This window comes from Mauremys mutica, chromosome 7, assembly GCF_020497125.1.
Source record: "Mauremys mutica isolate MM-2020 ecotype Southern chromosome 7, ASM2049712v1, whole genome shotgun sequence".
Lineage (NCBI taxonomy): Eukaryota > Metazoa > Chordata > Testudines > Geoemydidae > Mauremys > Mauremys mutica.
In genome coordinates, this window is record NC_059078.1 from 77,059,734 (window position 1) to 77,085,469 (window position 25,736).

Below are 25,736 nucleotides of genomic sequence, written 5' to 3' on the forward strand. Positions count from 1 at the left end.
ATTTATACAATAGGATACCCTCTCTCAAAACAGTAATGGTTGATAAGGGACTTTCTTTCTAGGTAAGGCCATACCTTGCTCTCCTCCCCTGTCTGCTGGGTGCAGTTCCAAGCCCTTCAGGATTCTGCCTCTGTAGCATCTTTTTTTCTTTTTTTTTTTTTTTGCAATGTGCTTTTGAAAATCCAATTCCAATATATTCAATAGTGCAAAGCCTAAGGGAGCAGCAGATAATAAAATATTCATATTCTCTTCAAACATGTATTTGTATAACATTAATAAATTAGACAGGAATGTGACCTTCTCCTCTTCATTAATAAGGAGGACAGCTGTTTGACATAACAATACCTCTAATAGGTCTTAAGAGACATTACAAGAATCTAATACTTGCATGCATATTTCTTATTTCTTTGTTAGTGGTTTTCTTCTTTCAAGGTATTGAGACTTTCAAACTCAATTTTATACCTTGTGCTCCTGTTTCTCCAGTGCATTTGCTGTGAAGCCCTCATTTTGGGGAGGTCGTTGGAGTGATAGCGTGTATGGGTTTAGTAACAGAGAAGGCAGACTGGACATACCATGGGATTTTCAAACGATTCAAAGGGGGTTGTGTGCTGAAATGTCATTGAAATTCATTGTTGCTAACTCTCTTAAGGTATAGCTACACTGCAAACAGCAACAACAATAACAACCCCCTCCCCCCAAAAAACCACCACGACAGTGAGTCTGGGTCAGCTGACTTGGGCTCATGTTATGGGGCTAAAAATAGTGTAGATGTTTCTGGGCTCTGAAATCCAGTGAGAGGGGTGGGGTCCCAAATGCAGAAAGGGGAATGTCTACACTGCTATTTTTAGCCCCATATCATTAGAGCTCTGCATGGATACAAAATTTGTAATCGCATCCGATCCACAAACATGGTCCGCAGATATCTACAGATTTGCCGGGCTGTACATACCATGAGCCTGTGACAGTTGCTCTGGGCTCTGAGACTGGCTGTTCTGATTTGTTTGTTTTTATTTTTTTGAACTATAGACATACCTTTTGCTACTTTTGGAAATCCCAGCTCATCTGTACCTGGGACATGTAGCAGCTGTCAGCAATTTAAAAAAAAATGTAGCATCTTTCTTTCGTAGCTCTATATAGAGCCGGGGTGGGCAAACTATGGCCCACGGGCCACATCTGGCCACGGAACCGTCCTGCCCGGCCCCCGAGCTCCTGGCTCAGGAGGCTAGCCCCTGGCCCCTCCCCTGCTGTCCCCCCTCAGCATGCTCGCTCCATTGCCGACACAATGCTCTGGGTGGTGGGGCTGTGAGCTCCTGGGGCACCGCAGCTGCAGAGCCTGGCCTGACCTGGTCTCTGTGCTGTGTGGCGGCGGCAGCAGCGTCGCCCAGCTCCAGCCGGGTGGCGCGGCTGTATCCCTGCCAGCCACCGGTGCTCCAGGCAGCACGGTAAAGGGGCAGGGAGCGGGGGTGGGGGGCTTGGATAGAGGCCAGGGGAGTTTGGGGTGGTGGTCAGGGGGCAGGGATGTGGATGGTGGTTGGGGGGGAAATGGGGTTGAATGGGGGCAGGGGTCCTGGGGGGCAGTCAGGAAGGACGGGGCGGGTGGTTGGACAGGGCAGTAAGGGGCAGTCAGAGGACAGGGAACAGGGGTGTGTGGATGGGGCAGGGGTCCCAGAGGGGCTGTCAGGGAACAGGGGGGTTGGATGGGGCAGGAGTCCTGGGGGGGCAGATAGGAGGTGGGGGCTGGGCCATGACCCCCTCTCCTAACTGGCCCTCCATACAATTTACGAAACCTGATGCAGCCCTTAGGCTAAAAAGTTTTCCCGCCCCTGATATAGAGAGTTCCTCAAGCAAGTTTGCTAGCCCTCTACTGAAATCAATAGCAGTTCTGCATGCACTGGCACTTCAAAGTTAGGGCTTTTGCATGTGAAGGAATGTCTCTTATTTGGGAGAGTTATTGAATGGTGAAGTTAATATTTGGTTGTAACTTAAAATTTCAAATGTTAATTTCACAATTTGAGTTATATTTTCATGTTCCCACACTGAAGAATGTATGTGCATTGTAGCCAGTTTAATTTCTTCACCATTTAAGTTATGTTAGGATGTTTAATAACTGTTACTTACTTTACTTATTGGGGCAGTGACTTAAAATATTTGACTGTTATATAAATGCTTGGATTGAACAAGGAATCTGTTAAATCATGGGAATTTATAAATCCACAATTTATACAATAACATTCAGATCAGTAATCTCTATCCTGTCTCAAAGAACAGCAAGAGAATTCTCTTCTCAGAGCTGCACAGAAGATACACGACTCTCCATAGATGTGTACAAGTCCCAGAGACATCAACTGGAGATTCAGTCATGGATGGAGAACAGAATATTGGGTTTGAGATCTACCATGTTTCTCAGAGAGGAGAATTTATCCTACATATGTCCATAAACTGCACTAACTGTACAACACCAGTCACAGTACATCTCTGATCCTGCTTGGAACCTGGGTGCCAATATAAATAATAATTAGAAAGGTCCTGCTCCAAAGAGTATTGAAGTCAGTGGAAAGATACTTATTATAATGGGCTTTTGATCAAGCATTAAGGTGCATTGGAATTGAAGAAGAATGAAAAGTAACTACCAAGATAAAGTAACTTTATCTTCTGTGGGAAGATGAGTGATAATGATCGGTCTTCCATTTCATAATTAAAACCACATATCTGTCACTTTGTCTCAAAGCAGTACACCTGGCTCTGAATAAATCACTTTTCTGTAGTTAACAAGCAATGTGGCATAATTGGGTACGTTGTGGAATATAGTAAACATCTAAGCATAAGAGTAAAGGTTGAGTGCAACCAAGGGAAAATAATGCATAAAACTGAGGGTACGTCTACACTACGGGATTATTCCGATTTTACATAAACCGGTTTAGCAAAACAGATTGTATAAAATCGAGTGCGCACGGCCACACTAAACACATTAAATCGGTGGTGTGCGTCCACGGTCCGAGGCTAGCGTCGATTTCTGGAGCGTTGCACTGTGGGTAGCTATCCCATAGCTATCCCATAGTTCCCGCAGCCTCCCCCGCCCCTTGGAATTTCCGGGTTGAGATCCCAGTGCCTGATGGGGCAAAAATCATTGTCGCAGGTGGTTCTGGGTACAGCCTCACCCCTCCCTCCCTGAAAGCAGCAGACAACCGTTTCGTGCCTTTTTTGCTTGGTGAACTGTGCAGACGCCATAACACAGCAAGCATGGACCCTACTCAGCTCAATACCGCAATCGTGGATGTTTTAAACACCTCGCGCACTCTTCTGCAGTATATGGTGAACCAGGACCTTCAAACCGAGGCGAGGAGGAGGCGGATACGGCAGCGCGGCGATGACAGTGATGAGGACGTAGACACAGAATTCTCTCAAACCGCGGGCCCCTGCGCTTTGGAGATCCTGATGGTAATGGGGCAGATTCTATCCATTGAACGCCGATTTTGGGCCCGGGAAACAAGCACTGACTGGTGGGACTGCATTGTGTTGCAGGTGTGGGACGATTCCCAGTGGCTGCGAAACGTTCGCATGCGTAAGGGCACTTTCATGGAACTTTGTGACTTGCTTGCCACTGCCCTGAAACGCCATAATACCAAGATGAGAGCAGCCCTCACAGTAGAGAAGCAAGTGGCGATAGCTCTGTGGAAGCTTGCAACGCCAGACAGCTACCGGTCAGTCGGGAATCAATTTGGAGTTGGAAAATCTACTGTGGGGGCTGCTGTGATGCAAGTAGCCAAATCAATCACTAAGCTGCTGCTACGAAAGGTTGTGACTCTGGGAAATGTGCAGGCCATAGTGGATGGCTTTGCTGCACTGGGATTCCCTAACCGTGGGGGGGGGGGGATAGATGGAACCCATATCCCTATCTTGGCACTGGAGCACCAGGGCACCCAATACGTAAACCGGAAGGGGTACTTTTCAATGGTGCTGCAAGCACTGGTGGATCACAAGGGACGTTTCACCAACATCCACGTGGGATGGCCAGGGAGGGTTCATGACGCTCGCGTATTCAGAAGCACTACTCTGTTTAAACGGCTGCAGCAAGGGAATTACTTCCCAGACCAGAAATTAACAGTTGGGGATATTGAAATGCCTGTCGTTATCCTGGGGGACCCAGCCTACCCCTTGATGCCATGGCTCATGAAGCCATACACAGGCAGCCTGGACAGTGGTCAGGATCTGTTCAATTACAGACTGAGCAAGTGCAGAATGGTGGTGGAATGTGCATTTGGCCGTTTAAAGGCGCGCTGGCGCACATTACTGACTCGCTCAGACCTCAGCCAAACCAATGTCCCCTATGTTATTGCTGCTTGCTGTATTCTCCACAGTCTCTGTGAGAGTAAGGGTGAGACCTTTATGGCGGGGTGGGAGGCTGAGGAAAATCACCTGGCCGCTGATTACGCGCAGCCAGACACCAGGGAGATTAGAAGAGCACACCAGGAAGCGGTGCGCATCAGAGAAGCTTTGAAAACGAGCTTCATCAATGGCTAGGGTACAGTGTGACTGCTGTGTTTGTTGATGAACACCCACCCCCCTTGATTGACTCATTCCCTGTAAGCAACTCCCCCTCCCCCTTCGAGTACAGCTTACTTATGCAAATAAAGGCACTATATTTTAAAAATCATGATTTATTTATTAATTCATTATAAAAAGAGGGAGAGAAGTAAGGGTGTGGTTTGGGAGGAGGATAGGAGGGATGGAGAAGGGCAGTAAAAAATTTCACATTAATGACAGCCTTCTGGTTGGGCTGTCCACGGGGGTGGAGTGGGCGGGTGCACGGAGCCTCCCCCCACGCGTTCTTACACATCTGGGTGAGGAGGATGTGGAACATGGTGAGGGTTGAGGGTGGTTATACAGGGGCTGCAGCGGCACTCTGTGATCCTGCTGCCGTTCCTGAAGCTCCATCAGACGCCGGAGCATGTCAGTTTGATCACGCAGCAGCCCCAGAGTTGCATCCCGCCACCGCTGATCTTCCTGCCGCCACCTCTGATTTTCCTGCCGGTCTTCCTGCCGCCACCTCTCATCTCGGGTGTCTCTCCTGTCCTCACGTTCACTGGCATCTTTCCTGTAATTTGATACCACGTCCTTCCACTCATTCAGATGAGCTCTTTCCTTGCGTGTAACTTCCATAATATCCGAGAACATTTCATCTCGCGTCTTCTTTTTCCTCTGCCTTATCTGGGCTAGCCTTTGGGATGGAGTAGGGAGGCTTGAAAAATTTGCAGCTGCATGAGGGAGAGAAGTATTTAAAAAGATACATTTTACAGAACAATGGTTATACTCTTCCACAGTGAACAGCACTATTCACCTTACATAGCACATGTGATTTCCCTACAAGGTCGCATTTTTCATCTTAATACTGAGTGCCTGCAGCTCTGGGGTTACAGATCTCACAGACACAGGTCCGGGCATCAGAATTCAGCTTGCATGCGGCCATGGTAAGCCACTGTCTTTCGGCTTCTGCAGTGATTTACCCCTCCCCCCAACGCATGGCTAATACCATGCTAGCTCCCTGCTAATCAACACCCTTCCCCCCCACTGCCTGTCTGGTAGCTTGGGGAAGATCCCCGCTGACCAAACACGAAAAAGATCATTGGCATTTCACTCCTCCCCTCCCCCTGCTTGGCTACGTGCAGGAAAGGATTTTTTTTTAAGCTGCTGCAGTCCACGAACCCAGTAGGAAAATGGCCACCTCCCTTACTTAAATTCCTGATTTTCAACCGGTTACCCTGAACGATATCACTTTGCTGAGGATAACACAGCGAGATAAAGAACGGATGCTTCTTGAATGCCAGCAATCACCGGGACCATACGCAGCTATGCTTTGCCATGCAATGATACCTGATTACTTGCTACATGCATGGCGTGGTAAAGTGTCCTACCATGGTGGGCGGAACAAGGCTGCCTTGCCCAGAAACCTTCTGCAAAGGCTTCTGGAGTACCTCCAGGAGCGCTTCATCGAGATGTCCCTGGAGGATTTCCGCTCAATCCCCAGACATGTTAACAAACTTTTCTAATTAACTATACTGTCAGCGAATGCATCCCAAGTCCTCAGGGCAAATCAATCATTAAAAAACACTTGCTTAAAAAACAATCTTTGATATTTGCAAAGGTACACTCACCATAGGTCCCTTCCATGGCTTCATTGTCTGGGGTAGTGGGTTGGGAGGGTAATTCCGTCAGGGTGAGAAAAAGCTCCTGGCTGTTGGGGCTCACGGAGTGCTGTGTGCTCTCTGCAAGGTCGTCCTCCTCACCTTCTTCATCGTCATCTTCCCCGTCCGCATAATCCTCAGCCATGGCAGAGATTACAACCCCCACCTCAGAATCCACGGACAGGGGTGGGGTACTTGTGGCGCAGCCCCCTAAAATTGCATGCAGCTCAGCGTAGAAGTGGCATGTTTTTGGCCCTGCCCCGGACCTTCCGTTTGCTTCTTTGGTTTTCTGGTAGGCTTGTCTGAGCTCCTTGACTTTCACTCTGCACTGCAGTGAGTCCCTGGTGTGGCCTTTATCCGTCATAGACCTTGCAATTATTTCAAATACTTTTTCATTTCGTCTTTTTGAACGCAGTTCTGTTAGCACTGAATCCTCTCCGCAGATAGAGATCAGATCCAGTACCTCCCATGCAGTCCATGCTGGGGCTCTTTTTCGATTCTCAGGAGACTGCATTGTTACCTGTGCAGATGAGCTGTGCATGGTCACCTGTGCTGATGAGCTCTCCACGCTGGGGAAGCAGGAAATGAATTTCAAAAGTTCGCGGGGCTTTTCCTGTTTATCTGGCCAGTGCATCAGAGTTCAGAAAACTGTCCAGAGCGGTCACAGTGGTGCACTGTGGGATACCGCCCGGAGGCCAATACTGTCGATTTGCGGCCACAATAACCCTATTCCGATATGTTAATACCGATATTAGTGCTACTCCTCTCGTCGGGGAGGAATACAGAAACCGATTTAAAGAGCCATTAAAATCGATATAAGGGGCCTCTTAGTGTGGACGGGTGTGGCGTTAAATCGGTTTAACGCTCCTAAAACCGGTTTAAACGCGTAGTGTAGACCGGGCCTGAGCTTAACAGGAGTGAAGCTGTGAGGGGAAAAACAAACTGTAGTTCCGAGCAACTCAGAATGGTGCCAAAGCTATATTTTAATAGCACTGTTAAAATATAGCTATGACACCACCCTTAGTTGCTTGGTACTAGAGTTTGTTTTTTCTCTTAGCTTCACTCCTGTTACAATATTAATGAAATGGTTTAGGGCTTCCTAGCTGCTTGAAAAGAGTCCATTAGATAAACTTATAAAAAGTGGATCAGCAGTCTGTGCCAGATAAAGTAGCTTGATCCTTTTGCCTTGTGCTCCACGCAAATTGCTTAGGTGTCTCTTATGTTGATTATTCCGGATCGAGGTGGGCAAACTATGGCCCGGGGCCTGCATCTGGCCCTTCAGATGTTCTAATCTGGCCCTTGAGCTCCTGATGGGGAGCAGTGTCCAGGGCTTGCCTTGCTCCACGTGGCTCCGTGTGGCTCCTGGAAGCAGCAGCATGTCCCACCTCCAGCTCCTATGTGAAAGGGCAGCCAGGGGGCTCCGTACAGTACCCCTGCCCCAAGTGCCACACCCGCAGCTCCCATTGGCCAGGAACTGTGGCCAATGGAAGCTGCAGGGGCGGCGCCTGCGGACAGGGCAGCATGCCGAGCTGCCTGGCTGTGCCTTGTGTAGGAGCCAGAGAGCGGACATGCTGCTGTGTCAGGGAGCTGTTTGAGGTAAGCGCCAGCTGGAGTCTGCACCCCTGACACCCTCCCACCCCCCAGGCCCTTGCCCCAGCCCTGATCCCCCTCCCACCCTCCAAACCCCTCGGTCCCAGCCCAGAGAACGCTCCTTCACTGACAACTCCTCATCCCCAGTCCCCCCCAGAGCCCGCACCCCCAGACAGAGCCTGTACCCCTACCCCAGCCCAGAGTTCCCTCCCGCACCCTGAACTCATCATTTCTGACCCCACCCCAGAACCGTCACCCCCTCCTGCACCCTAACCCCCAATTTTGTGAGCATTCATGGCTCGCCATACAATTTCCATACTCAGATGTCAAGTATCAGAGGGGTAGCCGTGTTAGTCTGGATCTGTAAAAACAGCAAAGAATCCTGTGGCACCTTACAGACTAACAGACGTTTTGCAGCATGAGCTATCGTGGGTGAATACCCACTTCTTCGGATGCATCCGAAGAAGTGGGTATTCACCCACGATAGCTCATGCTGCAAAACGTCTGTTAGTCTATAAGGTGCCACAGGATTCTTTGCTGTTTATACTCAGATGTGGCCCTCGGGCCAAAATGTTTGCCCACCCTTGCTCTGGATCCTAGTCATTTCTAAAGCTGGCAAGCAACACATTTTTTTAAAAATAGATTTCTTTTAAATTCTACTCTATCCTATTGATACTAGTGCTATTTAACACCGTAGTAGTATTATGCAATTTTTATTTCAGTGTTGTCCTCATTTAATATATTCAAAACTTGCTTGTAAAATTCACTTAGCAGATTCAATGTCTACTCTTCCTCATAAATGAAACATATATTTACTGTTTGTTGGGACCATTATAGACTGATTACTTACATCGTTTCTCAATTATTTATCTTTCAGCCAAGTAGATTGAGGGAAACTCTACTACTTTATATAGAAAATTGATTCTCTGATGATAAATCTGACTTGTGACCTTCAAGCTTTGGAAACTTTTCACTCTTTATGGCTAGGATTTTAAAAGGATCTTAAGGGATGTTCCATATTAATGAGATTTGTGTCCCAAATTTTCTTAGGCTCCTTTGAAAATCCCTGCCTATGCAAAACCCTACAAAAATGTGGTGTGTGTTCAATGCTTCTCCAAAATTCCTTCCAAAGTTGATGATGTACAATCAGAACAACTGACCGATTGTAACCAAATGTCTATTATCTTCACACCCGCCTCTAAAAAGCTTTGCTCTATCAGCTGGCTGTAAAACTAACTTCTGTCTGGAATTTCTCTTTCTCTTTTTGAAGGATAGAAAAGTCTTTCATTAGAACTTGGGTGGGAACTGCAATTTCTGTCCCATGCAAAATTTTGCATTTCCAAATTGGAATGAGAAGTCAGATCTGTGAAATTTTCAGTGGGAGGGACACTTTCAAAAAAGTCCATTTCAGAAAAAGCTGGCCTGCCTGCATGGTTTCCACTGAAGGTTCTTATGGAATTAACATCTCCACACTTGCTCTCTCAACTATCCATTATTTGTGTTTTCATTTGGCACCAGTACATTAGATCAGTCTTTGTCCCAAAGAGTCCTTTGCAATTGGTTCTATGTTTGCATTTCCCATTATTATACTTTAGTAAGACTGAAACTTGAGGGATATGTCAAGGCTCATTCAATCAGAACCACGGCAGTGTCAGTAGCCAACCTCAGGGCAATCCCACCAGACAAGATTTGCAATGCTGCAACCCTGAGTTCTCTCCATATATTTACAAAGTATTATTGCTTTGACAGAGTGTCATGGAGAGATTCAAAGTGTGGGATATTTGTGTTGCAGTCATTATGACCAGGTAGTCTCACCATACTTAGAGCTGTAAATACACGTAACACAAAGCTATCTTATGTATGCCTTCAGATATAGACTAAATATTTGCAAGACTAAAGGGCAGTCCAAATGGTCAATGGGATTACTCATGGAGTAAAGTTCTACTCAAAGTAAGTTGTTTGAGGCACATTCAACATTTTAAATCTTTCAAATGACTAACAAAATATCTTCCTTTTTTACGTTGGCAGCATATTGGCTTTGTTAGGCAAATATTTTTATTTTAAGCTATATTGCTTCTCACGGCATCTTGTCAAAAAGTTTTATGTGGTTTGGTAGTGAATTATTCTATGGCATGCTGCTTCTTTTTCTTTCTACAGATTTTCATGGCTTCATAGGAGTACTTTAGCTTTTTTGATTTCCCTAAAAACGAAGCATTGCGTGCACACCTAAATAAATAAATAAATAATGCAGCTTTGTGCTTTTTTTAAACAAATCCGTCTTTCCAAAATAGAGAGTTCTCTGGTGTTTTCAGTCCTTACTCCTGATTTGTCTGAGGATGGCATTTCCTCATGTTTGCAGCAAAAACTTGAGTTTGCTGGTTGTAAGGGTAAAATCTCACCCATGAGCAAATCCTTGCACAATGGTGAAGATCTCCATTGCCAAGTGTGTGTGAAACAAACAGCAGTTTCATGGTGCTCCAATATTCTTTTTTCCCCATGTGATAATTTGTCACTAGATTTTCAGAAACTGTGAGCCTGAAACTATGGATCCTTTCAAAGAGAGAGAATTTTGTGAGCAAAGGTTTCTAGAGGTGGGTATGTCAACCCATTCTCCACTTTCCTGATCAGGCTCCTTCTTTGTATGCTGCCACATTTGAAAAGAAGTGCACATTCGGTAAAGGCTTATCTGTAGCTTTTCACCTTGTGGTAGGAATCAAACTACAAATCTCCTCCCCAGAGGTGTAGTGTCCAGCAGAGTGTCTCCATAAATAAGTCCTATTTTTCAGGCAGAGAGGGTCTGTTCTCTGAACATAACGGTGAATCTGTCATTTTGCATACTTTGTACCTGGAGTAGTTAGTGGCTGACCTACTTTTGGGCTTTGGTTTAAATGTACTCCTTTCCCCAGTATTTTTTCTTTTATCAAGAGTTACTTTCAGTTCATCTGGCATGCTGGTGCAGATGTAATCTGGACTATGAGGTGACTGACTTTTTTGCCTCCACTGGGGTTTTAACTACCTTATATTGCATGTGGTGAACTATACTGAAGTGCAACCTTTACTTCCAGAGGTCAGACTTCATTCTACTTTTTGTCTCCAACAGAGTTGTTGACAGGAAACAAACAAACAATAATAACCCACTGCCAGGCCTCTGTCCCCCTCCCCCCAATAAAACTACCCTCTGTGGAATTCTAGGAGGCCTCTGAGGACATTTCAAAGACATTGGCACTGATTCATTTTATGTATAAATTTATGTATAAAACAGCAATAACTATCAATGCTGGAGCCTACTGTATGGCTAGCTTTTTGGTAGCCCAATGTTCTATCTTTAAAAAAGCCTGGGCAATGTCACAGAGAGAGATCAGATATTGGTTTGCAAACATTTCTTGACCGATATACTATAACTGCAATAGCACAAAATCATAGGCTCTCTGTACACATGTTTTTGATTCAGATATCTGTCTTGTGCGTGTTGTGTCTCTTTGGTGTATAATTAAATGGAAAATCTGAGCCCAGTGCTGCTGAATTAGTAAACCTGATTTTGTTCTGTAGTCAACTCTTCAATAATGAAAGGAGTTCAATATATTTGAGCCTGTTCCCCTTAGAGATTTCACTGTCATTTAATTCCCTTTACTGGTACGTTGCCTAATAAATCATTAAAACAGACTAGAATAGAGGGTCAAACACAGATCTTGATCCATGTTTCTCAATTGCATACTTGTTTATTATTTATTATTGAAAAGGAGGTTGCTCAGTGATGACAATGACCAATATCTTAGACACCACTTTGACAAATTAGCTTCATATCTGTTCTCTGCTTTCCGTCAATAATGGATAGTTAATTCTGAGTTCATACTAGGTATTTGTCCAGTCCAGGATCATCGCACTATCCAGTCCACAAATGCTACCTTAGACTAGCTACATCAACATGACTTCGCATTGGCTGCAGTGTGATGATCCTGTGTAGCACAACAGAACCTAAGGCAACATAAACTGTGTTACCACTGCCTTAGAGATGGAATAGCTTAAATACTACCTCCTTAGAGATGGAATAGATGCTTGATAGAGAGATGATTGAAATGTTACAAGTTGTAGACATGGTGAAGAGACTTTGATTTACTGGCTTTGTTTTGTCAACAGTGAGAAATGAAATGCTTCATTTGACTGAGTTTTGTATTAGGCTCTACAAGTTGAGAGGGAGAAAGTTATCTTAAGGGACTGGAAATTGGAGCATTTCAGCTCTGGATCACCAGTTCAAATCCAGTTCAAGTCAGTAGTTACTGAAAATCATTATCCATCAGCCTGCTTTTTGTCTGTGAACTGAGAGCCCCAACTCATTTCAGTCTTCTATAAGATATTGGTCCACATTACTCAAGGCACCATCATAATTATCATCCTTATTAGCAGTTACAGAAGTGGGAAATCTGAATGAATATGGAAACTACTTTCTCACCCCTAAAGAATGGCTGTCCAATCAGCAGCAAGGCAAAATTGGCAGAGCAATGTACCTTGCACTGCTGCTACTTTCCATGTGTTCATTCTTAATGGATAAAAGAAGACTCCATTCTATAGAGCTGTCTATCTGGCATCTTTCATTAGTACTAAATTCACTCTAAATAATTATACAGGTTGCTACTGAAGGAAATTGGATGTGTCCTGGAGAACAAAAAAGTCTGTTTCCTACAATAATTCAAAACATTTGTCTTGGCCCAATAGTCCAGATTTCTCTGAGGGCTCCAAATAGTCTCGTGCTCAATCTCCGTTTATGTCAGAATAATTTATGAACCGGTCCTCTGAACTGGAGGGGAAGAGGAGAAACTGTGCATAAAATATTTTTCATATTGAATGAGGGTCAACTCACCCTCTCTCACCCCTCTGTGAAACTGATCATACTTAATTTTTTTGTGTATGTAAGAGATACAGGAATGATTTTGAAGCTCCATTGTTTCAACCAGTAAGAGGTTTCTTTGTTAGACATGCCACGTGGAGGTTTCAGCCATTTAAATGGGTGGGGTAGATGCACAACACAGCCTGCACCAGATAGAAAACTTTGCTAATTGGTTAATTTTGCCTCAGTGTCTGGACACTGGTTGGGACCACAGCATAGACGATTCTGCATTGATCCAGCAGAACAGCATATATTTTGATGGAATGAGCTATTTCATGGAGATTTTTGTAACTTTATCATCTTCCAAGGCTCCTCCCTTTTAACTCTGCATGGTTATCATGTCCTTTTTTTAAACATAATTCAGGTTACAAAAAGTTATTTCCTTTATAGTGAGAGAACTGATGCAAACATCAGCCTCAGACTTGAAGAGGACAGTGAAAAGATGCAGTTCAAGACATGGAAATATTACCTTTAGACAGGGTAGGAGGGAAGAGTATTATTTCCCAAGTTTTATACATGGGAATCTGAGGCTCAGGGTATGTCTACACTACGGGATTATTCTGATTTTACATAAACCGGTTTAGTAAAACAGATTGTATAAAATCGAGTGCACGCGGCCACACTAAGCACATTAATTCGGTGGTGTGCATCCACGGTCCGAGGCTAGCATCGATTTCTGGAGCATTGCACTGTGGGTAGCTATTCCGTAGCTATCCCATAGTTCCCACAGTCTCCCCCGCCCCTTGGAATTCTGGGTTGAGATCCCAGTTCCTGATGGGGCAAAAATCATTGTCGCGGGTGGTTCTGAGTAAATGTCATCAGTCACTCCTTCCTCTGGGAAAGCAACGGCAGACAATCATTTCGCGCCCTTTTTCCCTGGATTGAACTGGCAGATGCCATAGCATGGCAATCGTGGAGCCTGTTTTGCCTTTTGTCACTGTCACCGTATGTGTACTAGATGCCGCTGACAGAGGCGATTCAGCAGTGCTACACAGCAGCATTCATTTGCTTTTGCATGATAGCAGAGACAGTTATCAGCCGTTCTGTACCATCTGCTTCCATTGCAAATTAGCAATGAGATGATGGTTACCAGTCCTTCTGTACTGTACTGTCTGCTGCTGTCATGGGTGCCTCTGGCTGAGGTCAGCTGGGGGTGCAAAAGACAAAAATGGGAATGACTCCCCGAGTCAATCCCTCCTTTATGGTATTTAAAAATAGAATCAGTCCTGCCTAGAATATGGGGCAAGTGTACTAGAGAAGCAGTGTATCAGAGAGCACAGCCGCTCCGTGTCAGATCCCGCAGAAATGATGAGCTGCATGCCACTCACAGGGGGTGCCCCTGCAACAACCCCACCTATTGCTTCCCTCCTCCCCCAGCCTTCCTGGGCTACCGTTGCAGTGTCCCCCCATTTGTGTGATGAAGTAATAAAGAATGCAGGAATAAGAAACAGTGACTTGTTAGTGAGATAAAATGAGGGGAAGGCAGCCTCCAGTTGCTATGATAGTCCAGACAGGACAGCAGTGTGGGGGAGAGGAGCCCAGCATCCCACTGCTATGATAGTCCAAGCAGTACAGAATCTTTTCTTTACACATGAAGGGCGGGGGCTGATGGAGCTCAGCCCCCTGTTGCTAAGATGAAGACGGTTACCAGCCGTTCTGTACCATTTACTGGGAATGACCGGGAGGCCAGCCAGGAGCACTCATGGGCTGATGATGAGGACGGATACCAGTCCTTCTGTACTGTACCATCTGCCACCAGGTTGATGATGACGATGGATAGCAATCATATTGTACCATCAGCCACCAAGGAGGGGGGAGGCAAGGATGCTACAGTTCACTGCTGCAGCATCGCGTCTATCTGCAGCATTCAGTAGACATAGGGTGACATTTAAAAGAGTCAAGAGACAATTTTTTTCCCTTTTCCTTCTGGGGCTGGGTGGGGGGTGGTAAATTGACGAGCTATGCCCTGAACCACCACGGACAATGTGTTTGACCCTATAGGCATTGGGAGCTCAGCCAAGAATGCAAATGCTTTTCAGAGACTGCAGGAATTGTGGGATAGCTCGAGTCCTCAGTTCCCCCTCCCTCCCTCCATGAGCGTCCATTTGATTCTTTGGCTTTCCGTTACGCTTGTCACGCAGCAGTGTGCTGAGTCCCTGCTGTGGCCTCTGTCTGGAGATTTTTTTAAAATGCTTTGGAATTTCGTCTTCTGTAACGGAGCTCTGACAGAACAGATTTGTCTGCCCATACAGCGATCACATCCGTACGGTCCATGCTGAAGCTCTTTTTGGATTTGGATTTGGGACTGCATCGCCACCCGTGCTGATCAGAGCTCCATGCTGGGCAAACAGGAAATGATATTCAAAAGTTCGCGGGGCTTTTCCTGTCTACCTGGCCACTGCATCCGAGTTCAGATTGCTGTCCAGAGCGGTCACAGTGGTGCACTGTGGGATACCGCCCGGAGGCCAATACCGTCGATTTGCGGCCACACTAACCCTAATCCGATATGGTAATACCGATATTAGCGCTACTCCTCTCGTTGGGGAGGAGTACAGAAACCGGTTTAAAGAGCCCTTTATATCGATATAGAGGGCCTCTTAGTGTGGACGGGTGTGGCGTTAAATCGGTTTAACGCTCCTAAAATCGGTTTAAATGCGTAGTGTAGACCAGGCCTCAGAGAGATTTAAGATTTACCTAAGGTAACACAGGAAGTCTGTGTTCAATTCCCAGCTCTGCTGAGTCCAGTTTCTTAAGCATCAAGACCATCCATCCACTCTAACTTATGTGCATGTAAGTGTGTCTGTTGCTATGATGTCTTCTCAAATAAGGATGCCTTCAATAGGCTTTCCAAATGTTTGACAATGAAGTATTTGTTTTGAAAATGGACACCAGTGCATCTGTGAGGTGTGCACAATAGTTGTAATCTGATCATATGGTCAGTTGTTACGTACGCATTGCAACAGAAAATGAGAGCAGCACTACAGAACGGAAAGCAGGAGAGTACAAAAACCTAGGCCAGCCTGGGAGTTCTGAACTAAGCACATCCCTCTATTTCAAGGCCAACCTGAACACTGGCGGTCTGCAGGTGCAATGTGCTCAATCCCACAGTGAACCTTTTGCCCTAGCAATGTTCAAAGGAGCATTGAGAAGCTCTAGAGGGAGGGCTTGGCATGGGCTATTTGATGGTGAGGGACAGTAAGAGTCTCTCTTAAACCTAAAGAAAAATTTGTGGGAGAAAAAAAGCAATTGCCATAATATAGAGTATATGTGGTATGTACCTTTTTTTAAAGATTATGTTGCAGAGAATTTCTGATATTTGTAGAAGTTTTCAAATAACAGACTAAATTTATTGAATTTTCTATGAGCTCTGGTTTCTCTTGGGCAATTAGCTGTACCAGTGGGTGATTCCACCTACACTAAATTTGCATTTTTTAATTCAACATCATATTCTTATCAATTTCTGCAAAAATATTGCTGCTCTAATGGGAGTGGGAGAAAGAAAACAAGCTGTAGTTCTGTAGTGAATTCAGCAGAATGATTTAAAGCTGGACCTGAGGCATTTCAGGCAACTTTACAAACTATTTTTTTCTGATTATACATATCAGATCCATCAGAAAGCATGTGTGTGAATAATATAAATAAAAGGTTTGGGTGCCTTCCCTTCTTAACTACCACATATTATTGGAGTTTGGCCTACATGGTCAGAGGTTTCAAACCAGCACGTGAGAGGGACCATATCATCATGCCAATATGCCTAAACCCAGACCTATGCAAACCACTACTAGGGACAGGAAGTTAATTCAATATCCAAGCTCACTCAGACTCTTGCCTCTCTTCTGAGACTACGAGCAAGAATGCCAAATATGGTGTTTTTTTGTGATAATGGATACCTGTTCAGTAGGATCTGAACAGAGACCACAATACTCATTTCTCATAAGTCACCAAGCAGCTAATGAGATGGTAAGATCCTTTTGTCACTATTGACCTGAGCTGAGTTTGAACTGACAACCTAGTGGGTAAAGACTCTCTCTATACTAATACGTGTTCTCTGAGCTATCCATTTCTCCAATACCATCCCATGTTTGTTAGCAGTTGAATTTGATTTAGAGTTGTTATGGGTGGCTCCATTCTCTTTGCTCAGCAGTTTTTAAAGATTTCTAAGATAACTAGTAGTGTGACCAAAAAATGGTAGACACAGCATAAAAGGACAACCTATCTATTCTTTAACTGTAGAGCATAATATATACATTTTCCTGTTCCTTTCTTTTTCACTAAAGATGTGAGATAAAGGGCATCCTCTTGCCAATCACTAATTAAGTTGGCTGCTACCTATGCCAAAAGGAAAATAATTTTGTTCTTTTCTACAGAAGAAAATAATGAAGCACTGAGCTAACACCAGCAATCAGTTGTCTTTTTAAGGATGAGAAGAGAGAACACATGCCAGCAGCACCTGCTTCTGAAGAACTGAATACTGCTTGGAGCTGAATAAACACCACAAAGCCAACAAACTATTCTAGAAAAGTGTTTCCCACTCTACTCAGGTAGTGTAGCCAAACCAGAAAGGATCTGGGTTAGTGGTAGTGTTAGCTTGTGGGATGAGGAATAAAGGGGAGAATTTCAATGTAATAGCCATCTAAGGCCTTGGCTACACTACAGAGCTTTGTCGACAAAAGTCAGCTTTCATAGACAAAACAGTACACAGTGCAATGCTCCTTTCACCGACAAAACTCTCATGCTTTGCCTACAAAATAAAACCACTTAGGTGAGAGACACAGAGTGTTTCACAGTAAAGTTGTATTGACAAAATGTCAGTGTAGACACTGCGCTTGGTTATGTTGCCGTAAATGCCTTCCAGGAGGTGTTTGTGATATTTCTCACTGCAGTGGTCAAGAGGGGAAACTTGTTTCTCTATGATAGTTTGCAGTTGAGTGTTGATTATGGGCACAGTCTCCTTCGGATGGTGTAACTTTAACTATTCATGCACATTTTAAGCAGCAGCTCATAGGTTTGTATTCTGCTTTATATTCTATTCTTGAAATGCTTAATGCCCGTAGCTACATGTGCATGCAAAGTTCCTACTACAACTTACTTCTAGTTTCATCTATTCTTTTAATAGAGAGCCTACGTTTCAAATTGTTAGTCTGAAGAGTGCATTAGAAGTCATGCCTCCCTTACCTTTATTCTGGTCCTGCAAATACACCTAGGGTGCAAGTGCAAAACCCAGAAAAGTTTCAGAATGATGTTCTGACACAGCCTGCTGCAAAGCCAGCTGCTACTGCTTTTGGTCCTACTTTAACTTATACATTCTTTGTGACTGATCTGTCCTTCAAAACTTAAAAAAAGAAACTCTAGGGACATCTGAAGGCTCTCCTTTCTGTGCCCTGAGAGAGCCACTTTGCGCTACAAGAAATTCAACTATTGGTGCAGGAAGGAACAAAACACTACAACCTGCTGCATGGAGAACTGCTTACAACCCCCCTCATCCCCAGCAGGGTCCTGTTAATGTTCTTGTGTACTGTACGAGATGTGGAGGAACTAAAACACCAGAGGGAAGAGAGCTTTGGAGAGTGACTCTAAAAGCTGTTTATCTCACATACTTGTTCTCATTCCCATCTCGAGGATGCTTGCAGCAACTTTCCACTCAAGTCATACAAGGTGCATAAAGAGAAGCAGAATTACTTACAGGTCAGCAACATAACACCTTTTAACACAGAGGGAATGCTAAATTAGCTCCCTTTCAATGTTGTACATGTCATTAGCGTTGTCTAGCTAATACTACCAACATGTTTTCCAATGAAAGCTTTAAACGATATGAAGGGATACTCTGGGAAACCTTCTAAAATTCAGTCAATATTGTATTTGTTAATGTTTTATAGTTGTATCACACATTAGTCAGAGAGTGGGACTGAGTGCCACCTAGCCATAACAGACCGTGTCTAAGAAATACCATTACTGCATTTAAACATATTAAAATGTACCCCGTGCTCAGTCAGATACTATGTTCCTGGCTACCCTAGAACTGCCTTCAATGGATTAAAAATCATCAGGGAGATCTGCCACCTAGAATAAGAAGTGGGTATCTAAAACTTTCTCCATAGACTCCTTTGGAGATGACTTTTCTTCTTTTCATGTCATTCTTGATAGCAAGGAAGATTGCTCCTGCTCATTGACCATGTTCTCAGCCTCTATGTAGATGAGTAAAACACAAACTGTGATTTGGAGCTTTGTAATTGTTTGCACCAATAAATAGGCAGAAAGATGAGTCAAATACTCTAAATAAATAAATTGTAATACTTCATTGAGGTAAAATGGAAAATGTTAAAGGTTCATAAATAAGGTCCTTCTTGTTTTGTCCCCCCTCCGATACATAGATAGAAATTATCTTATTTCTGCTAAAAGAATTTGCACTTAGACATGCAGTTCCTGAATCCTGATTTGTAGAGAGTCACTTTGAGGACTTGCATATTCCTGTGTGAAACTGAGGAAGATATACCACAGCGATGGCTTTAGAGAAACATAGATAAATTACGGGTAACTAGCAGCTCCCACGTTATTTAGAAGAAATAGACACCATGGGATGTCATTTGGATTATTTCTTTTGAACCTAAATCCTTTCTTTTCCAGCACCAGTTGGCTTTGACTGAATCTCCTGGGGAATTGTCCCCTTGCTTATGCTTCAACGTCCCATAAATCCCTTTGGAGAAAGGAGTTATTTCAGAATGATATAGAAATGGTAGGATAAAAAAGAAGGCATTGCACCACTGGATTGGGATGAGGGTTGCCAAGTAAGGGGAAGACAGGAATAAGTGGTGGTAGGACCCAAGGAGAATTCTCCAAATACAGTATATTGTATCTGATACATCCTGTCTGTCTATTTATTCCCTGCCTCAGCTGTTCAGGAAAAAGCTCGCCATCCCAAAGAATTTTTTTCCTTTGTTTCATCTGAACCACAATATTTTGGTAGAAATGTCTGAATTCAAGCTGAACATAGTGAATCTGTCACTCCTAGTAAATTTGTGCTGTTGGAAGTGTCTGAATGCATTGTAGCATGCCTCCCAGGATTCAGACATAGTTGGCAGACTTACCGTATCTGTTACCCTTAGGACAGACCTAATTTTTTTATTTTTTATTTTATTTTTTTAAATACACAGACAGAGCCTCAAGCACATTCTGCAATACAGGATTGGAATGACTTTGCCTTGACCTCTCTTGTAACTGCCCAGGAAATAAATAGATCACAACGTTAAGATGACTCTTCTATCCAGATAGACATGTTGGTCACAATATTCAGCCATCATTCATATGCTTATGGTCTGTCCTCTTGGCTCAGCTTTTGTTTTTTTGTTTTTTTTTAAAAGGTAAGGAATACCTTGATATTGACCATTCAGCCCTCCCCAAAAGCCTGAACTAAAGACTACTTCCTTCATCGCTGATTCTTGTGCTCTCTATAAATACCCTTTTAAGGAATGAAGATGCATACATTTGCATATCTGTTTGCATCGGGCTCTATAAATACATTTGGAGAATGAACAATGTATATAAAGAGACATTGTATATGTATGTATGCCCCTGGAACATTTTGTTCTCCTTTGATCAGTTGCTGTTTTGTACAGACTTGCATCATGAGCTACATGAAATACTGAGTCAGTAGCCACTGTCACGACAATGGTACTGCTATCGGGAGCTCTGTCCTGGGATAACTATGACTTAAATGCAATCCTGAATTGGTGATGAATGTACCAGTGGGGGGAGAAAATTAATTAGCAATTAAAATGGTTTAGCAAGTTAAATATTTATTAACTCTCTATTAATTATGCAGAATAATTTGGGGAAAACAAATTTGAATACTCTAAACACTTCAGCAGATTTCTAATATAACTATCACTGTAGTAATCTATGTAATGGCTAAAATAGTTGCATAAAATGCTTTTTATTTGCACCAGAATTTGTAATTGGGTACTTTAATATTTGTTACTTCAAATGTAAATTCCCTATAGGGATAATCCATGTGCATTGAAGTGTGATTCCATCAGTAAAATATATATTCATATACCATACTTTGCTTATAGATGCTTCACTGCTTTCTAAATTATTTTGGTTTTCTAATGTGTTTACTGTTTCCTTAAACAAAAATAAGTAGCGGTAACAACATTTGGCTTAATTATGTTCTCTTGCTGTTTTATAACCCATAATTCTTAGATTTAAAAACAATGGGTATGTCCTCTCAACGGACAAATGTAACATTATTTCCTGGTTACAAACTTCAGAAATATTATTATTTTATCTGGATGGCTTGTTTATAAATGTGTGTTTTCTGCAATACTTTCCTCTCCCATCCTTCCACAGAACTGGTATTGAGACATCACCCAAGAGCTGTTTGAAGAAACATACTATCTCACTTGTCTAACCTAAGCAACTTAACAGAAGGAGACTTGTTACATAATTTGACACTTCCCTTTTTAATAAATTTTAAGGGATTACAAACTAGTATAAATAATCTGATTCTGTCAGTATCTGAGATAATATGAAGGAGAAACATTTAGAAGACTTCCTTTCGCATGACCAAACAAAGTCATGTTTAAATCCAGTTAAGTTATCAATTTCTCCAATAAAAATCTGGAAATTCAGTCAAGGTTCCATTACCAACTTTGGCTTTGCCTCAATATCAGTTGGCAAGTGAAAGAAACCCAAGTCTGTCCCATTACATACATGAGTGATAATAGCATGGACTTAATGGTATAGTGGTATAATAACCCATGCCCAGCCTCTCAGTCCACATGAGAAATGGGATTCTGTGGTCCAAGCTGGGAGGCTGCATGGTATGTTGTGGGGTCAGCAGCCATGTTTTGAGAGTTTATGGCATAAGGATGGTGCTCTGTCCTGCATTGGGAGAGAGGGTCTCTGATCTGAATAAGGATGGTGAATGAAGTCAACTTAACTCTGTATCCCAGCTGATTCTCAAAAACGCAGCTCCTGCTAGTGTTCTCAAGCATGTATGGCATTTGCACGTAATTACTCCTGATCTTTTCAGTGAGCTTCAGTATAGCTTAATGTTTTACTCCATAACATTATGTACCCAACAAATGCCATTCTGTACCAGACATATGCTCCATACATTTCTATACAAATATGGATGGCATAGACTCCACATGATATTCTACATAGGGATCCTCATGACATACAAAAATAGAATCACTAGCAATATCTCTGTAAACTCAGAGAATGTAACTTTAAAGTTGATTGTCACCCCACTGAGGGAGTGATAGGTTGCAAAAATTTCCACGCTAATTGATTGATTGCAGGCTGTATTGATTTCCATCTTGTATTTTGGAATCTGTTGGTAAAATCTTGCTCTGCCAAGTAGGAGAGATGCGTGAACTGATCATGTGTCTTATGCAATACCCATTCTGCTGGCAAAGGGCAAGATATCTCTGGAAAGGCAGCCACAATATGCTGCAGCCCATACAATGCTTCTCTTTTGCAAAGGAGCCGTATGTACTCGAGTGCAGGAGCTTGGGGACTGTGGTGCAGTAACCTAGGGCCTGTTCAAATGCAAGGATGGGTGGTGGAGGATTAAGGTGTGCTCGTTGATTGAAAGTCAATTTTGAAGTCAACAGAAATGTTCTCCATTCACTTCAGCTAACGTTGGGTGAGGCTTTAAATATTCCCATTTATATGCCTGTGCTTACTTGAGCATCTATGTGCAGTATGAAGTCCTTTGTGAGCATCCACATAAGAGAGAGTATGTATTTATGCTTTCTCCATGAGCAACTTACACCTCGATCCAGATGTGTACCTCATTGATGTCAATGGAAATACCATGTATGGACTGAAGGCATCAAATGGTGCTCTCTTTTAAAATATGCCTAATATCTTTTAAAACTTGCAGGCTGAGTGCCTTGGCCTAAGAAAGAGCTTCAGATTAAACTGTGGTTCTGATGTGTTCACAAACACTGTAAGAGGCAGGTAAAGGTGAAATAAGCTAATTTGGGGGCAAATTATACAGTGTAAGCAATGACTTTTTTTTTTTAAAGATCAATTTGCCTAAAAGAAAACAGCGTGGTGCATGGAGGCACAAGTAATAAGCTTTGGATCTCGTTAATAATAGTAGATAGACTGCTTAGCAATGGAAGACTGGCTGCCTGGTTAATTTAGTGCACACTTGGTAATGTGAATATTTTTATTAATAATGACAATGAATGAGTGCCTTTTATAGTCATATTAATGAGTGGTGATAGTGACTCAGCCAAAGTAGCAAAAGTGCACCCAGACTTGATAGGGAATGTGAGATATTTAATGCCCTGAAAATTCAACTCATTGGAACTTTATTCTTTTTAGTTGAAAATCACGCCAGTCAAAAGGACTCAAACAAGGTCTTATCAGTGATATTAAATAGGGTTTAAAGAGTAAGCTCTCTGCGTTAGGGTGGATTTCACCTTCTGTGGTTTTGCCTAGACATATTTACTCTAAAGTACTGAAAAATACTAATATATGTCCTTTCATTTCTGAAGATGTCTTTTTTTCTTAAGAATTAGAAAATTCTGCTTTTATTTTATTGAAGGATGAAAAGACATGGTCACATTAACTTTGCACGGCAATCCAAACACGTGTAGATCTTGATATAAACTAGGAAACAGGAAGCACTGCTGAATCCTATATTCCTTTTGCTCAGCTATTGGATGTTGTAACAGATACGTCAAGGACCAAATGGGCTCTGAGGCATAACGGAAGGGGAATGTAGAAAGAGATCATCCATAATTGCTTAGCCTGTATCTGTCTTTTAGATGAACAGAAGTTTTCAGCCTCCTGAATTATCAATTCAGCACATTTTTACAAGTACATTTTTTGGTTTAAAACTACCTTTTTTTAGGACCAGGTTGAGGCTGTTTTCTAGTGAGGGTTTTTCAGTAACAATGAAAAGTGTAACTTAAAAGTGTGTGAAATAATCTTTCTTCTAGTTCACACAGTGAATTTTAAAAAAGGGGGAATAGCTCAAATCTCTTTCCTGTAGTCTACATGATTTTTTTCCCTATGGACGGTCTGCTGTGCCTGCATGTTAATATAGGACATATATATTGAGTTTAATAATACTTTTTTTGTTAGAAATAATTTAAAACGTCCAAAAATATAGTTTTTCTTTTAGAATTTAGTGTACAACACATCAGCAAGATGGATCCTAATACATTATAACATAGTGCAAGGCTACATGACTAACACTATTCAGTCTGATGTGTAATTAATGCAACATTTCACAGTGTGAATGCTTCTTGCAGGAAATAAAAATGTGTGTGAGATGTTGGTAGATAATTAACAAGTAAAATAACCTACAGAGGGTTGTAATGTAACTGTTACCCACTGGAACCATGGCTGCTCAGGAGGTAGTAAAGCACAACTCTAAGACTTGTGAACTAAGCAGCTGGAGCTGTGGTTTAAAAAAAATATAGGAATTCAAAGTAAAAGGATGTAACTGTGGAAGATTTTAAAAAAGTATACATTTATTGGGGTATGGAAAATAATGGGGCATTGTCTGAAGGTAGCAAAGGAGCAGAGGATTTGTTGGCACCTGAGATTTTGAGAAACTTTGCATCACTGATTGGTTTTTATGTAGCCATAGATTTCCTGTATGATGGGGATATTAAGCTTTATTGGCAATGTTAGCTAAATAGAATACACTTTATGATTATATCTCGCTATTGAGATTTTGACATTTGGTAAGCAGTTTTGGAAATTGCCTTGCAGAGCTTATAGAAACACTTGAAATTAGCATTTGGCAAGAAGGGGAAAATCCCATTCTGTGTTCAGAACATGGTGTTGCTCATCTTTTGTCATATTGACAATAAATGGTATGAAATCTATACTAATGGGGTTGTTGGAGTTTTGTTTCTTAACAATTGTTAGATTGTGTCAATTCTCAAGAGTATCTACTTTTTTACCTTTCTCTTTTCATTCCCCCCTCCATAAAGACAGAGATCATCTAGTCCCATAAATAGGAAAGCTGGGGAAGATTGGGAGGGGTTGAGAAGAGGCAATACTATAGTGATCGTTGTCTACCCGTATTTTTGTCCCATGCAGCTGCTGGAAATGATTCAGTAGCCCAACAAAATATTTTCACCCTTTGGGCCATGTGCTGATCTCCCTCTTTCCTCATGGAAACAAGTATCTACTACCTCCCATTGCACTGTCACCATCTCCACCCAGAGCACAGTAGAGCCCTCTCTGTACATCCAAGGTCCGCGCTGTGGGATGGGAAGGAGGCCAGGCATCCTTGTGGAGAGTGGTGGAAAATACACATTGTTCTCCTCCAGCCTGGCAGACCTTACTTAAGAAAGGTCATATAGCTCTGTCCAGTCTTACTTTTTGTGTGTGTAGTACCTCCTCCCTCCAATCTATGGGGCTGTTGCCAGCAGGGGAAAGTCAGTATGCATTGCAGTCTATACTAACACATAGGCTGACCAAGTCTCAAAGAATTTCAAGACCCAGCAAAATGTTGGGCATAGTAATCCATCGGGGGAGATAGGGGAGGGAATATTTTCACTCTCCCAGGAAGGGAACCAGAGTCCTCATCAGCACTTATTCTTACAGATCTATATGCACCATCAAAAAGCTTCAGAAAAGGAGGGGAAAAGGTACAGATTAAGAAGTCTCCCTTATCTTTTGGACACCAGGCACCTTCCTTAGGGCTGCTCCAACTTGAGCTGGCTGCAACACCTTCCAAAGTCTTGTTCCAGCTGCTGGGCAACACCAGACTTCTCCAGCCACATGCATTTTTCTCAGCCATGCCCCTGTGCCCTGGGGAACACTCAGCTGGCCTTTAAGTCCGGTCCTTGACATCAGCATGACGTAAAGTAGACTTAAGGGAGCCAAAGGTCTGAGCGCAATCTCTCTAACAGAAAATGCTTCTGCAGCTAGTGATATTTTTTTCCTTTTGACATGTCTTAAGCATGTGTCAGTTCTTACAAAGAAGGGGATTTCTGATTAAACAAAAGTCTTATGTGAAACTCCACTGGAGGACTAAATAAGGAAGAACATACTACAGTAGCTCCTGTATCCTGTTGTTAAATGCTAATAGACCTCAGTCC

At 42.9% G+C, this 25,736-nt stretch overlaps 1 protein-coding gene across 12 annotated transcripts in view; it reads left to right on the forward strand.

Moving 5' to 3' along the window:
• The window catches only part of GRID1 (glutamate ionotropic receptor delta type subunit 1), an 845,000-nt gene that overhangs the window by 130,295 nt on the left and 688,969 nt on the right, over positions 1–25,736 (forward strand). The window contains exon 1 of one of the 12 annotated variants that reach the window (XM_045025239.1): positions 17,096–17,198. The exons of the other annotated variants lie outside the window; for them this stretch is intronic. The gene's annotated coding sequence lies outside the window, so the exon portion shown is untranslated. Of the gene's footprint in view, positions 1–17,095; positions 17,199–25,736 lie in introns of those variants that run through there. 12 annotated transcript variants of the gene reach the window in all.